The sequence below is a fragment of the Crassostrea angulata genome, chromosome 7 (assembly GCF_025612915.1).
Source record: "Crassostrea angulata isolate pt1a10 chromosome 7, ASM2561291v2, whole genome shotgun sequence".
Classification (NCBI taxonomy): Eukaryota; Metazoa; Mollusca; class Bivalvia; order Ostreida; family Ostreidae; genus Magallana; species Magallana angulata.
In genome coordinates, this window is record NC_069117.1 from 6,403,109 (window position 1) to 6,416,736 (window position 13,628).

At 31.3% G+C, this 13,628-nt stretch overlaps 1 long non-coding RNA gene across 1 annotated transcript; it reads right to left on the reverse strand.

Annotated features, from left to right (window-relative positions):
- Nucleotides 1-7,395: 7,395 nt before the first annotated feature.
- On the reverse strand, nt 7,396-11,969 carry LOC128191695 (uncharacterized). Its single transcript, XR_008244453.1, has 2 exons — nt 11,579-11,969; nt 7,396-7,690 (listed from the first exon to the last, which is right to left on the reverse strand). It is a non-coding gene; the product is annotated as an uncharacterized LOC128191695 (long non-coding RNA).
- Between the last annotated feature and the right edge of the window lie 1,659 nt (nt 11,970-13,628).

The following is a 13,628-nucleotide window of genomic DNA, read 5'->3' on the forward strand; positions in this document are numbered from 1 at the left end:
ATAAGTGCATGCCATATCACAATACTGAAACAAGAATCATACCAACCCCCATAGTTGTGGATATGGGTGGGGCATCTATATTGTACCCATACATGTTACATGATATGATTTCATTCAAATTTTGATTTTCATTACTTAGAATAGGACAGGTATGCTGAGGTTACCATATAAAAAATAGTAATATCTCCTTCTAAACATTTTAACAATGACTAATGTTTCAATATCTTAGGTCATTCAAACATAAATATCAGTATTTGTATTTTGTAAATAATTAGGAAATCCCCTTAAAATGTGGGAAGAAACTGATTTTTTGGCTATAATGCATAAAATCACTTTCTGGTAAGCTGAAATTCATCAGTTTTTAAGGATGAAAACCATGAAAAGCTCCTAGATTCAATCATGATGATATTATATATACTTGACTCATAATGACCTCCTCAACTAAATGCATGAAACCTCTTTTCTACACAAAATATGCATCTGTGTGATCTTGTAAATGGTGTTAAAGCATGTTTTTGCCTTAAACTATTACAAATGGATAATTCAGTGTAAAATAAACATAAACATAGCACATATTTGCCCAAATCCCTTAATTCCTTGAATCATGACTATGTAGGAAATGAAATAAAATCTCACATAAGGTGAGCAGAAATCAAAGAAATTAAAGTTTTTGTCAAAATAATCCTTCGATAGACTGTTCATGTTCTTCTTCCCAATGTTTCGCACTTGTCGCTTAATTCTGAGACTTGCACGTAAACTCAAAATTGGTCATTCGATGAAAAACTAGTCGCTGCGTGCTCTTACGACAAAGTCTGAGGGCATCATATATGACTGCGACAACTGATCTGCACACTTTTACAGCATCTAGAACACATAAACCAATATTCTAAGCTCCAGTGACTTCATATCACCCATTTTTAAAGGTTTTTATTATTATATATTAAAAATTACATGTTTTCCACACCAAAAATCATCCTTTTTCATATTTTTTTCATTACAAAATTTTAAAGGCATTTTTCTACCTTCAGACTACAGAAACTGATTTATGTTAACAAGATTTGACATAAAATACTAAAAAACTGGCACCTGCATGCATTTTTTCAATTTGACACACAGCCCTTCAAGGTATCACACCGGTAATTGTTTTCACTATATAACACTATAGAGGGGAAAAAATTCTTAAAAATCAGTTTGTATTTTTCATGACAAAATATTCGGAGGAAATGTTATTTGTTACCTATCTCATCAGCTAACACCATAAAAAGGGCAAGCGATACTGCATTTTCTCAAAATATCTAGCTCCAAACAGGTCTACCCTCAAAACCACGCGTTTTCCATTTGTATGTAAACAGACTGCACACTCCCCAGGAAGCTGCTGCATGTGCCATGAAAGAAGTAGTCCCTGTGAAAAAAGATCATCACCTAACAAAATACATGAAATATCCTACTCAGTGGTACAAAAAATTTTAAAACTGAGTAAAGGAAAATGTAAAAATTCAGTCAAGGAAAAAAATAATTCTGAAGTATATATGGAACTACAATTGACTAAGTTCATTTTGATTGGCCGATTACCGGTGTGATACCTTAAGATACTTTCTGTAAACTGTCAAGGACTGAATGACGATAAAAAAAGAAAAGACGTTTTCGAGTATTACAGAAAACAAAACTGTAACATTCTTTGTTCGATAGATACTCATTTCACAGAGGAAATTGAAAACAATATCAGAAACGAATGGGGTTTTGAAGTTGTATTTAACTCTTATGCATCTAATTCAAGAGGAATTGCAATACTTTTCCGCAGTAATTTTGAATATAATATATATGAGTGTGTGAATGATGATAATGGGAATTTATTAGCTTTAGATATCAAAATTGAGAATAAGAGATTAACTTAAGCATGCATATATGGACCTAATGAAGATTCTCCCACTTTTTATCAAACACTATCAGACATAATAACAAGAATAAATAATGAAGAAATAATTATTGTAGGTGATTATAATATGGTTATAGATACATCCAAAGATTATTTTAATTATTTGCATGTAAATAACCCGAAAGCAAGAGGAAAACTATTAGAGCTAATTAGTTATTTTGATTTAGCAGATATTTATAGAGAATTTCACCCAAACATAGAAAGATATACTTGGAGAAAATCTAATCCATTAAAACAAGCAAGGCTAGACTTTTTCCTGATATCAACTTCATTGATAACACAAGTTAAAAAATGTGACATATTAACTATCTATAGGTCAGATCATTCACCAATTATGATATTGTTGAAACTGAATGAATTCAAACATGGTAAAGGCCTATGGAAATTTAATAACTCTCTTTTAAATATACCTGAATATGTACAATCAATCAATAATCATATTGATGAAATTAAAAAACAATATGCATTGCCTATATATAATAGGGAAAATATTTTAGATTTACCAGACCCTGAAATACAGTTTTTTATAAATGACCAGTTATTTTTGGAAACGCTGCTAATCGAAATCAGGGGTAAAACTATTTCATTTGCAAGCTATTTAAAAATCAAAGTACTGAAAGTACTGAAAAGCGCTATGTCGGGAAAATATATCGATTGATATGAAAATACATGTAAAGAATCATATTGTTAGTTATTGAGAAAAATGCACTTACTGAGAATTCTGAAATGATGTAGAATTTGGATATGTCTCAGTTATAGAATGAATAATTTTTTTAATGATTAATGCATGCTGTCGTGTTACAGTGAAAACAAAACGCTGATGACTTTTTAAAAAATCATAATAAGCATGATAAACATTTCGCAATAAATGTAAGTGTATCTTTATTTTGAAGCATAGAATGATTTATCCATTACATAAAGTCAAAATTTCCAATTTACAATATAACAATCTGCCTTAAAGCATGTTTAAAAATGCTTGATTTTAAAATTTTAGCAATTTCTGGAAATCGAGATCATTTTTTTGGTTAATTTTTAAATACTGGTAGAACAAATGCATCTGCATGCATGATAACTTGAAGATAATTAAGTTCTATCTACTGCATAGTTATGATATTTCCAGAGTACGACTTCTCCATGATACAACTTCTCCAGCATCCGCCAGTAGGTGGCGGTATATAGGAAACGCGAAAACGAAAGTGGAAGTACGTTTAGAAATCTTGCGACAAAAAAGCGCTGCAGCCATGCTTAGCGCTTTAAAAAGTAGATCAATTGCTGAACAGAAACTTATAGAAGAAATAGGCTCAGTAGAGGAAGACTATGAAATGAATATGGATATAATATATGAAAAGAAACAAGAACTAGAAAACATAAGAAAACATAAGCAAATGGGAAATTTAGTTAGATCACGAGCGAAATGGCTAAGCGAAGGCGAAAAACCTACCAGTTACTTTTTAAATTTGGAAAACAGACATTATGTAAATAAAATTATACCTAAGCTTATAAAACAGGACAACAATGTACATGTAGAAATTAATAAACAGGAAGACATTTTAAAAGAAGTAGCAACTTTCTATAAAAATTTATATAATGCAAAAACAAATGTAGATACAGCGGAATTTGATTTGAATAGAATAACTTTCACAGATGTTATGAAATTAAATGACTCAGAACGTGAAAAATTAGAGGGAAAAATTACATATGATGAAGCATTAACAATATTAAAAAACATGTCAAATAACAAAAGCCCTGGAAGTGATGGCTTTACAGCTGAATTTTTTAAAATGTTTTGGAACAAGTTAGGATATTTCATTATAAGATCTTTAAACTGGGGTTATGAAATTGGAGAATTATCATCAACACAGAAACAGGGGATAATAACATGTGTACCAAAAGAGGGTTAAAGTAAATTTAACATTGCAAATTGGAGACCTATAACTCTACTTAATACAGTTTATAAAATTGGATCAGAATGTATAGCTAGAAGGATTAAAAACACTTTAAACAAAATAATAAGTTCAGACCAATCGGGTTTCATTTCAGGCAGATATATTGGCGAAAATATGAGATTAATATATGATTTAATGAACTACACTGAAATATGTAATATTCCTGGAGTCCTAGCTATGATTGATTTTGAAAAAGCCTTTGACTCAGTGTCTTGGAAATTCATTCATAAAGTCCTATCCTACTTCAATTTTGGCCCGTCAATTTCAAATTGGGTTAAAACTTTTCAAAATAAGTCTGTGTCATGTGTAACTAAAGCAGGCATCTTATCTAATTTTTTTAATTTAGAAAGAGGCTGCAGACAAGGAGACCCTATTTCTCCATACATTTTTTTGCTATGTGCTGAAATATTGTCAATAAATATAAAACATAACAAAGATATTAAAGGTATAAAAATAAACGATAATGAATATATAATATCACAGTATGCTGATGATACAGTTATAATTCTGGATGGATCAGAAAAGTCATTAAATGCAACAATGGAAGAGTTGGAGAAGTTTTATATCATGTCAGGGCTTAAAATGAATAATGCAAAAACCCAGATTGTATGGACAGGAAGTAAAAAATATTCAGAAGACAAAATCTGTACAGAAATTTATTTCGAATGGACAACAAACTTTAAACTTTTGGGCATTCACTATGATGTGGACTTAACAAGAATAAAAAAATTGAATTATGACAAAAAACTGGTAAAAATAAAAGGTATAATAGAACAATGGAAAAAGCGTAACTTAACACCAATTGGAAGAATAACTCTTATAAAATCTCTAATCATATCTCAACTTAACCACTTATTTATAACTTTACCAAACCCGCAACCTATACTAATGAAAGAACTAAATAGCATTATTTTTAGATTTCTATGGAACTCTGATGTTGATAAAGTAAAAAGAAAGATTGTTACACAAAAATATTCTCATGGAGGGCTGAAAATGCTTGACTTAGAAAATTATATCAAAGGATTAAAATCTACATGGATAAGAAGAATTCTTTTTAATAACAACTAAAAGTGGAAAACCTTGTTACAAAACATAGTAGATATCGAACTTTTATTAAGCACAGGAACTGAATACTTAGTTGGCCTAAAAGAGAATATTAAAAATGATTTTTGGAAAGATGTTTTTATAGCGTTCAAGGACATTCAAGATAAAAACCAAATTAGTAATTGGAAAGAATATATTAGCCAGCCTTTGTGGCATAATAAAAGATTTAAAATAGGGAAAGAAACAGTTTTTTACAGATCTTGGTATAAAAATAATATCATATATGTCAACGACCTACTGAATGAACGGGGGAATTTTATATCTTTAGATACACTAAAATTGAAGTTTAATATAAAAACAAACTACGTAACTTTTTTAGGAATCAAGCAGGCTATAATATCTGATATGAGAAAGTGTAATATATTCAGAGATGTATGTTTAGACAAACCTTTTATTCCGATAAATATCCAGATTTTTGTCACAACAAGAAAAGGATCAAAAGCTATGTATGATGTATTAAATAGATCAGAAGTCACGCCAGGTGCACAGGAAAAGTGGGGGAAAATCTTTGAAATTACTGACTTACAAAGGAAAAAGATATATTCTATCCCATTTTTTACTACCAATAGTGCTAAGTTACAATGGCTACAATATCGCATCAATCATAATATTTTAACAACAAATAGTATTATGTTTAAAATTGGGAAAGTTGATTCAAAATTATGTAATCTATGTCATAGTGAAGAGGAAACAATTTGCCACCAAATGTGGAATTGCCCAACTGTACAGCAGCTTCTTAATAACTTCATAAACTTTTGTCAAATAAAGAATATAGATATTGAACTGAATCAAGATACTTTCATGTTTGGAGAATACAAAACTAAAGAAAATACTAGAGCAAAGCTCGTTGCAAAGCAACGAGTGGGTCTTCCGTTAATGTCAAGAGTAAAGCTTGATGTTCCTGCAAGAAGCAGAGTGTTTAAATCAATAACAAGAGCAACTTAAAGTAAAAGATAAAAAAAAATACGAATGATACTATGTACGAATTAACAAAAACCTTTACGATTCTAAGAACGACTTAACAAACAAATAATTCCGAAGGTGTCAAAGTACTTAACAAAAATCGAATTATTTTTGGTACGTGTTTGAACTTTACGCTATTTTTGAAACAAAAACGCAGAATCAAAATTTCCGAAAAATCAATTTTTAAACCCCGATATCTGTTATGCATCGTCCGATTTAAAAACGGATTTTAGTTTTGTACTCATCATGAAATATACCGTAGGTTACATATGTTTAATTTTTAATATTGAAAAACAATGAAAAACTAAAACAAGAGGCAAATGGGTCACATCGCTCACCTGAGGAACAATAAGTATGATAAAATCAGCTTAATGGAGTCACAATGCAAACTATCTGGACAATGTACAATAATACATGTAGATCCTGTATAAATAAAATCCATTCCCCCCCCCCCCTAAATATTCTTATGTTTATAATCATTAGTTCCTTTTCTAAAAGGATGATTTTATATTGATTTTATAGTCATATCGCATGTTGAGTATTGCAGTTCTCAAAAAGATCCTTAACAAAAGTTTATATATGGGATATAAACCTACATCAAACTCTGAACCTTCTTGTGAGGCCAAAGAACTGTCCTGGGGCCAAAGTATTAACAATTATAAAGAATCATCTGTCTGATTAGTTTCTTAGAAGAAGATTTGAAAATATTTACTCTACATATTCCTATGTTAAACCCCCCACCCATTGTGGCCCAAACCTATCCCTGGGGTCATGATTTTCACAACTTTGTATCTACACTACCTGAGGATGCTTCCACATAAGTTTCAGCTTTTCTGGCTGATCAGTTTCTGAGAAAAAGATTTTTAAAGATTTTCTCTATATATTTCTATGTAAAAATCCATTCCCCCATTGTGGCCCCACCATACCACCTGGGACTATGATTTGAACAAACTTGAATCTACACTACCTGAGGATGCTTCCACTTTAATTTGAGCTTTTCTGGTCTAATAGTTTTTGAGAAGAAGATTTTCAAAGATTTTCTCTATATATTCCTATGTAAAACTTGATCCCCCTCTTGTGGCCCCTCCCTTCCCCCGGGGACCATGATTTGAACAAACTTGAATTTACACCACATGAGGATGCCTCCACACAAGTTTAATCTTTTCAGGCCGAATAGTTTTTGAGAAGAAGATTTTTGAAAAATACCAACAAATTTTCAATAATTCTCAATTATCTCTCCTTTAAAGAGGGCGTGGCCCTTCATTTGAACAAACTTGAATCCCCTTCACCTAGTGGTGCTTAGTGCCAAATGTGGTTGAAATCTGCCCAGTGGCTCTTGAGAAGAAGATGAAAATATGAAAAGTTTACAACAACGACAACGACAAATTGTGATCAGAAAAGCTCACTTGAGCCTTGGCTCAGGTGAGCTAAAAACAAAATAAAGGAAACATAATTGCATACTTTTATTGAAAAACAAATTTTCACAGCTAACAATTGTAAATTACTTTAAACAGCCATAATTTTGTTTGTTATAATTTCTTATCAAACACAAACCACAACAAGGCATGATGCTTTCTTAAAGTTCCATTACAGTAACTGTTCATGAATTATCCGATTTAATTTGAATTACTGGTAAATAGTCTGTAGAACACATTAAGGAATATGCATGTGGGTAGAGGTGACAGGTTAACCTCAAGAGCTGAAAAGAATCAACAGGTAAAAACCATGTGGCCACCAATATCTGAAATTAAAAAAATAAATAAGCTGTGTTAATACATGTACCAGTACTAATAATAGCTGTGTTTACATTAACATATGCATAGTATTTCTGAAAAAAAATACACTGACCATGCAGTGTAATTAGTATGACATATCCCGATACGTGACATTAGATGGCACAGGACAGTTTTTTTGATACATTTCATTGTAGCGTGGGGACGTGTGTCTTCGGAACCCTATAACTAGAATTTCCTCAGTTCCCATTCAGCACAAATACCTTTAATTCACTCTTTATAATGCCAATGACCAATTTCTGAAGAAAATTAATAGTCAAAACCTGTAAAATTTTCTACATACTGGTTTTTATGAGATTTTGACCCTATCATATTTTGCTAATTTTTCAGCTTTTAAGACCTCCCCCAGCCAATTCCCTGCAAAGGGTTGACCTTCTGTACGATGTGCATGTTGCACTATCACATGTCAGAAACTTACCGGTGTATAGTTTATAATGTCCCATCCACCTACTTTTCGTGTTATTTACCCTACCGTCTGTAACTTTCATTTTCAATGTCTAAAGTCAACACAACATTCATAGCCGCAGGTTTCGCATTTTACTTCTGAATCTCATGTACCTAACATATGGGGCCTACATATTGCATATCAATTTCAACAATAGACATCCCTCTAACTAATTCTAAATCATTAAAAATCATTTCATGAATTTTAGCAACACTCATAAGCCTTCAAGTACAGCAACTCTCAATTTTACAAAAATATTGACGGGAACTTTATCCGAAACTGTCCCTTGCTACCTTTAACTTACACTAACATTCTCTGAAAAGTCATCTTGTCTTAAACTTACAAAGCTTGTGCTATTCTGAGAAAAAGTATACCTCATTTTGCCAATTCCATTAAGGATTAAGGAAAATATGGCCATTTAAGTGAACCCAGCATTTCCACTTTCCTCTATTTAACACAGATTCATAGGGCTCTCCATAAATAAAGCATCTTTAGAGGTCAACTGTTGTTCAACCTCCCTAAATAAGAAACCTTATTCAAAACTACATACATATACATGATATTATCATGACAAAAGCATCACATCACTTAGAAATACCCTTACATGTATACCCTCCCCCTATTTTTTGATTTTCCTAAGAAGCATTAGTTTGAACACCTTAACCTAATATTATGAAACTTGTGGCAATTCTCTTGAGTCATTTCTCACACATATTTGAAAACAACCATCACTGATATTGAAAATTGATCTTTTCTTGATAAATGGATGAAATGTAACATTTTTTTTCACAAAAAGACATGCCGCCATACATGTGATTTCTTGTTTTCATGAAACAGCAAGCTTATAGTCATATTTAGTGAATATCTTATTTATTCTGGTTTCTAGTCTCCTTTTAACTTTCATAAAATAGTGAGACCTACAAGTGTGATGTCTGCTCTTAATTAAAATGAAACTCAAACACAACCGGGTACCTGGGGAAGGATGAGAATTCCATGATAAATGTTCAAATTTTACATGTTTTCCTACATTTTTGATGCATATATACAATAAAAGGGTAAAAATATTTTGTTTCTTGATCATTTCGAGAGTAATTATTATAGCAGATGTTATTTCAAGGTCAAATGTACATTTACATATCCAACATGTAATGGCAATGGAGACAATTGGAAAGAGGGGGTGGCTTTTTGAATTCTGTAATTATATCTAAAATATCACTTTTGGATAGGAAGGAGCAGAAACTTGAGTTTTTTTATTCAAGTTGATAACTGCATTTGTCTACATGTGAATTTTATTTGAAAGAAAAATATGCTGTTTTAAAAAAATTAAGTTATATAAGTCAGGTTGCTTAATGTTATTTCATGAAATCAGACAGCAAAATTGCTGCAAATTTATGATTTAAATAATTCAATTGATCAAAACTCTTTTACAGTATTAATTCTTATCTCGGTAATTAACTTAAGCCTATTAATTGTCATCATGATAGGAAATACCTATACTTTCTAAGCCAATTTACTCTAGTGGTGGTCATTCTACACATTGATTTACCGGTACTTCCCTTGTATATTATAGCTAATAAATCATGTAATGACATACCGGTATATAACCAACAAAATCATCCATTTTCCCAAAATAGACAACTTTTGGTACAAAATCCACTCAAAATTACAGTTAAATGAGAAATCTGAAATACCATGTAGTCTTGAAACTTACACTAACATTCTCTGAAAAGTCATCTTGTCTTAAACTTACAAAGCTTATGCTATTCTGAGAAAAAGTATACCTCATTTTGCCAATTCCATTAAGGATTAAGAAAAATATGGCCATTTAAGTGAACCCAGCATTTCCACTTTCCTCTATTTAACACAGATTCATAAGGCTCTCCATAAATAAAGCATCGTTACCTAATCTTTTAGAGGTCAACTGTTGTTCAACCTCCCTAAATAAGAAACCTTATTCAAAACTACATACATATACATGATATTATCATGACAAAAGCATCACATCACTTAGAAATACCCTTACATGTATACCCTCCCCCTATTTTTTGATTTTTCTAAGAAGCATTTAAGTTTGAACACTTTAACCAAATATTATGAAATTTAAATGCTTCTATTCTGATCAATTGAATTTTTAAGCAGCGTGAAATTAAAACCATAGCAATTGATACTTTAGTAAAAATCATGAAATTTTAACACGGTGGAATTAAAACCACCTACAGTATTTCATCCGAACAGCCTCAACATATAATTTTCTGCTATACCATTTTTTATTAAATGAATTCTATTAAGTTTTTTTTTGCAAATAAATTTAGCGAGGATTTTTTTCTCTTTCCTTATTAATGACAGGTTTTAAAAACAATATTATGTTTAGTATGTATAAAATTCCATAAACAATTTTACAAAGCTTTGGATTTTAGTTGCACAATGAAAAAATGAGGGATTGCACGATAATACATGCTCATTTTGAAATTTAAAGCATTGTTGATTTCTTTTACTATAGAGATATGCACAAAATGATGTTGCTCTGTGATGCTTTGCCAAGATTAAAAGCATGAGAGAGAGAGAGAGAGGGAGAGAGAGAGATCTGAGGCACATGTAGTAAAAATTATTACATACATTTGTCTTACTGTAAAAATTGTTTACAATGTAGATGTGTTCTGCATGTAAAGTTTACCTAAAATGAATCAATAAAATTCAATATATATAAAAGATAAACTAATCTCAAAGAATTTACAATGGTTTTGTGAAATAATCAAATCTTGAGAAGAATGTTTTATAGATATCAGGGAACATTAACCTAAAATCTGAACTTAAAGTTCTTTTCATCTTGCACTCTGTTTTACATGCTCTTTCGCAGGCGATAATCATATATAACGGCGAGCCAGACAAAAGTTCTAATTTTAATTAGACTGAATATTTACCATGTCAAATATATTTATTTAATTAAGCACAAGCCTGTCCGAGTTCTTTAATGCATTGATTAAGTGGATGTGATATGGTAAAGATCTGCTATATTCAAATATTTAGGGTAAAGTTATCATCATGCAAACATGCACTCTAATTACAACATTCTACTCTTGTGTGCCTTTGGACCCCAACCCCTTTTAATTGCACTGTTTTACAGTGTGTGGTGTGTTGTTCAATACAAAATAAGACATACATATACATAATTATAAATAGAAATTCAAAAGAGTAGTGTGCAAAACATACACGTGAAAATACATTGGACAGATAATATCCCGAGATTTCTCTGACTCAAATGCCCGCTTTTATATTGTTACGCACGTCAAAAGCGGAGGTTAGAGTCAGAGGAATGTCGGATTAGATTGAAAAGTGCACAAACACTTTGAAAAGAAAAAGTCAATACGACATATCCTGTATTGAAACATACCTTTATAATCTGTCATACGTTAGTTGAGCTGAAATTTCCACTATCGCCGTCTTGCAGGCCATTCTTCTGACACACCGCTATCAGATGCTGTTCGCAGTCAAAACATGGCGAGTTGACATGGTGAATCGTACGATAATTATTTCGATTAAAACTAATAAGACTAATAAAAACTAACAACGTAATTATCGACGGAATTAACGAAATTGTTTCAATAAACACTCTGATTAACTATATAAAAAAGGAGTTCGGTTTAATGACCTGTACGAAATCTTTTCAGCAGGAGTTACTTTAAGTGTGAATTTTGCACTATTTTTTAAACCAATAACGAGGAATCAACATTTCCGGAAAAATCAATATTTAAACCCCGATATCTCTGCTATGCAGTATCCGATTTTAAAACGAATTTAAGTTTTGTATTTAGCTTTGCAAACTATACAATGTGCATATAATTTTATGATTTTTATAAAGTTTTATGATCAGTACGAATTGTTACAGTAGAAATTACTTTCAGTGTGAATTTTGCACTATTTTTGAAAACAAGAACGCGGCATCAAAATTTCCGGAAAAATCAATTTTTAAACCCCGATATCTCTGTAATGCACCCTCCGAATTTTAAACGGTTTTCAGCATTAGATTCAGCCTAAAAAGCTCTACAAAATACGTATACGTTTTTTGTTTGAGCAAAAAATTCATTTTTTTGAAAAATTTGATTTGCTTCCGGTTTCGACCGGAAGTGACGGATTTTTATTATATAGCCTCATTACAGAGGTAAATCGACCAAATCATAACAATTGAAAATTGCAAGCATCTATCTTAAAGCGTTTTTGAGAAAAGTCCCGGACAAAATGACTTTTTTAAAATTTTAAAAATGACGTAACGTCAAAACGGAAGTGACGTTGTCTTTAAAACTTTAACATCTTTGAGGGACGATAACTTGCTAAAATCTCTGGAAGTTTCATTGTAATCGGTTGAAAACTTTTTGAGTTATGAAGCAAAAAAGGAGTCAGAAAAAAAAGAAAAAGTATAATAATAATAAAAAGAAACCGAAGAAAAACAAAAGGGTCTTCCGTTCCGGAAACGGAAGACCCTAATTAGACAGAGCAATGTTATATTTATGCTTGTTAAGCAATACATATACAGAAGCAGATGCTTTAAAAGTAACTTATCAGTCCTTGGAGTACTACATGAGATCGAATCATATATTAAGGCAATAAAATACACTGCAGGTGTGGAAAATAAAATGAATGAATTTAATAACAGATGGGAAATATGGCAACATTTATTTACATAATTCTCTCTCTTTCTCTCTCTCTCTCTCTCTCTCTCTCTCTCTCTCTCTCTCTCTCTCTCTCTCTCTCTCTCTCTCTGAGACAAGTTTTTTCAATTTAGGCCATTTAACATTTTTTGAAAACTTTCATGCTTTGTCATTATGATTTAACTGTTCTTGTATGAAATTAATAAATTCATTAAAAAAAAAAAAAAAAAAAAAAAGATTGTAAGTCATTTATATTGGTAGTAATCAACCATCACTCAATATTTATCCCATCTTTGTTGGGTGGGGCAAAATGGACATACCCATATTTACCTGCCCGTAGTGCACTTGCTTTACATTTAACGTATGGTAGATATCCTTAGTTTGGGCGTATTTATCGGGCTCTCTGATTTTATGAATTGTGTCAGAGTGTTCTGCATTAACTTGTTAGATGTATATTGGTAAACATGATACTTAAATTTTCCCAATTTGCGACACGTTAGGAAAAATAATAAAATTTAGCTGCCAAAAGTTTTAAATCGCCAATTTGACCTTATTAAATCTATTGTCGTAAAGAACATAATTTTTTTTAAATAAAATTTAATATTATGCGGACCAATTATGATTGTGTGCCTTTTTTCAATCAAAGAGACTTTAGGAAATATTATAAAGTAAGTGTGTGCGCCATTTTGAATCGCAATTTTGACCTTATTGACGTCATTTTCGTTAAGGCCAGTATATTTTTCGGACTCGACACATTTTTTATGTTAAAGACAATAATTAACAGTGTGCGTTACC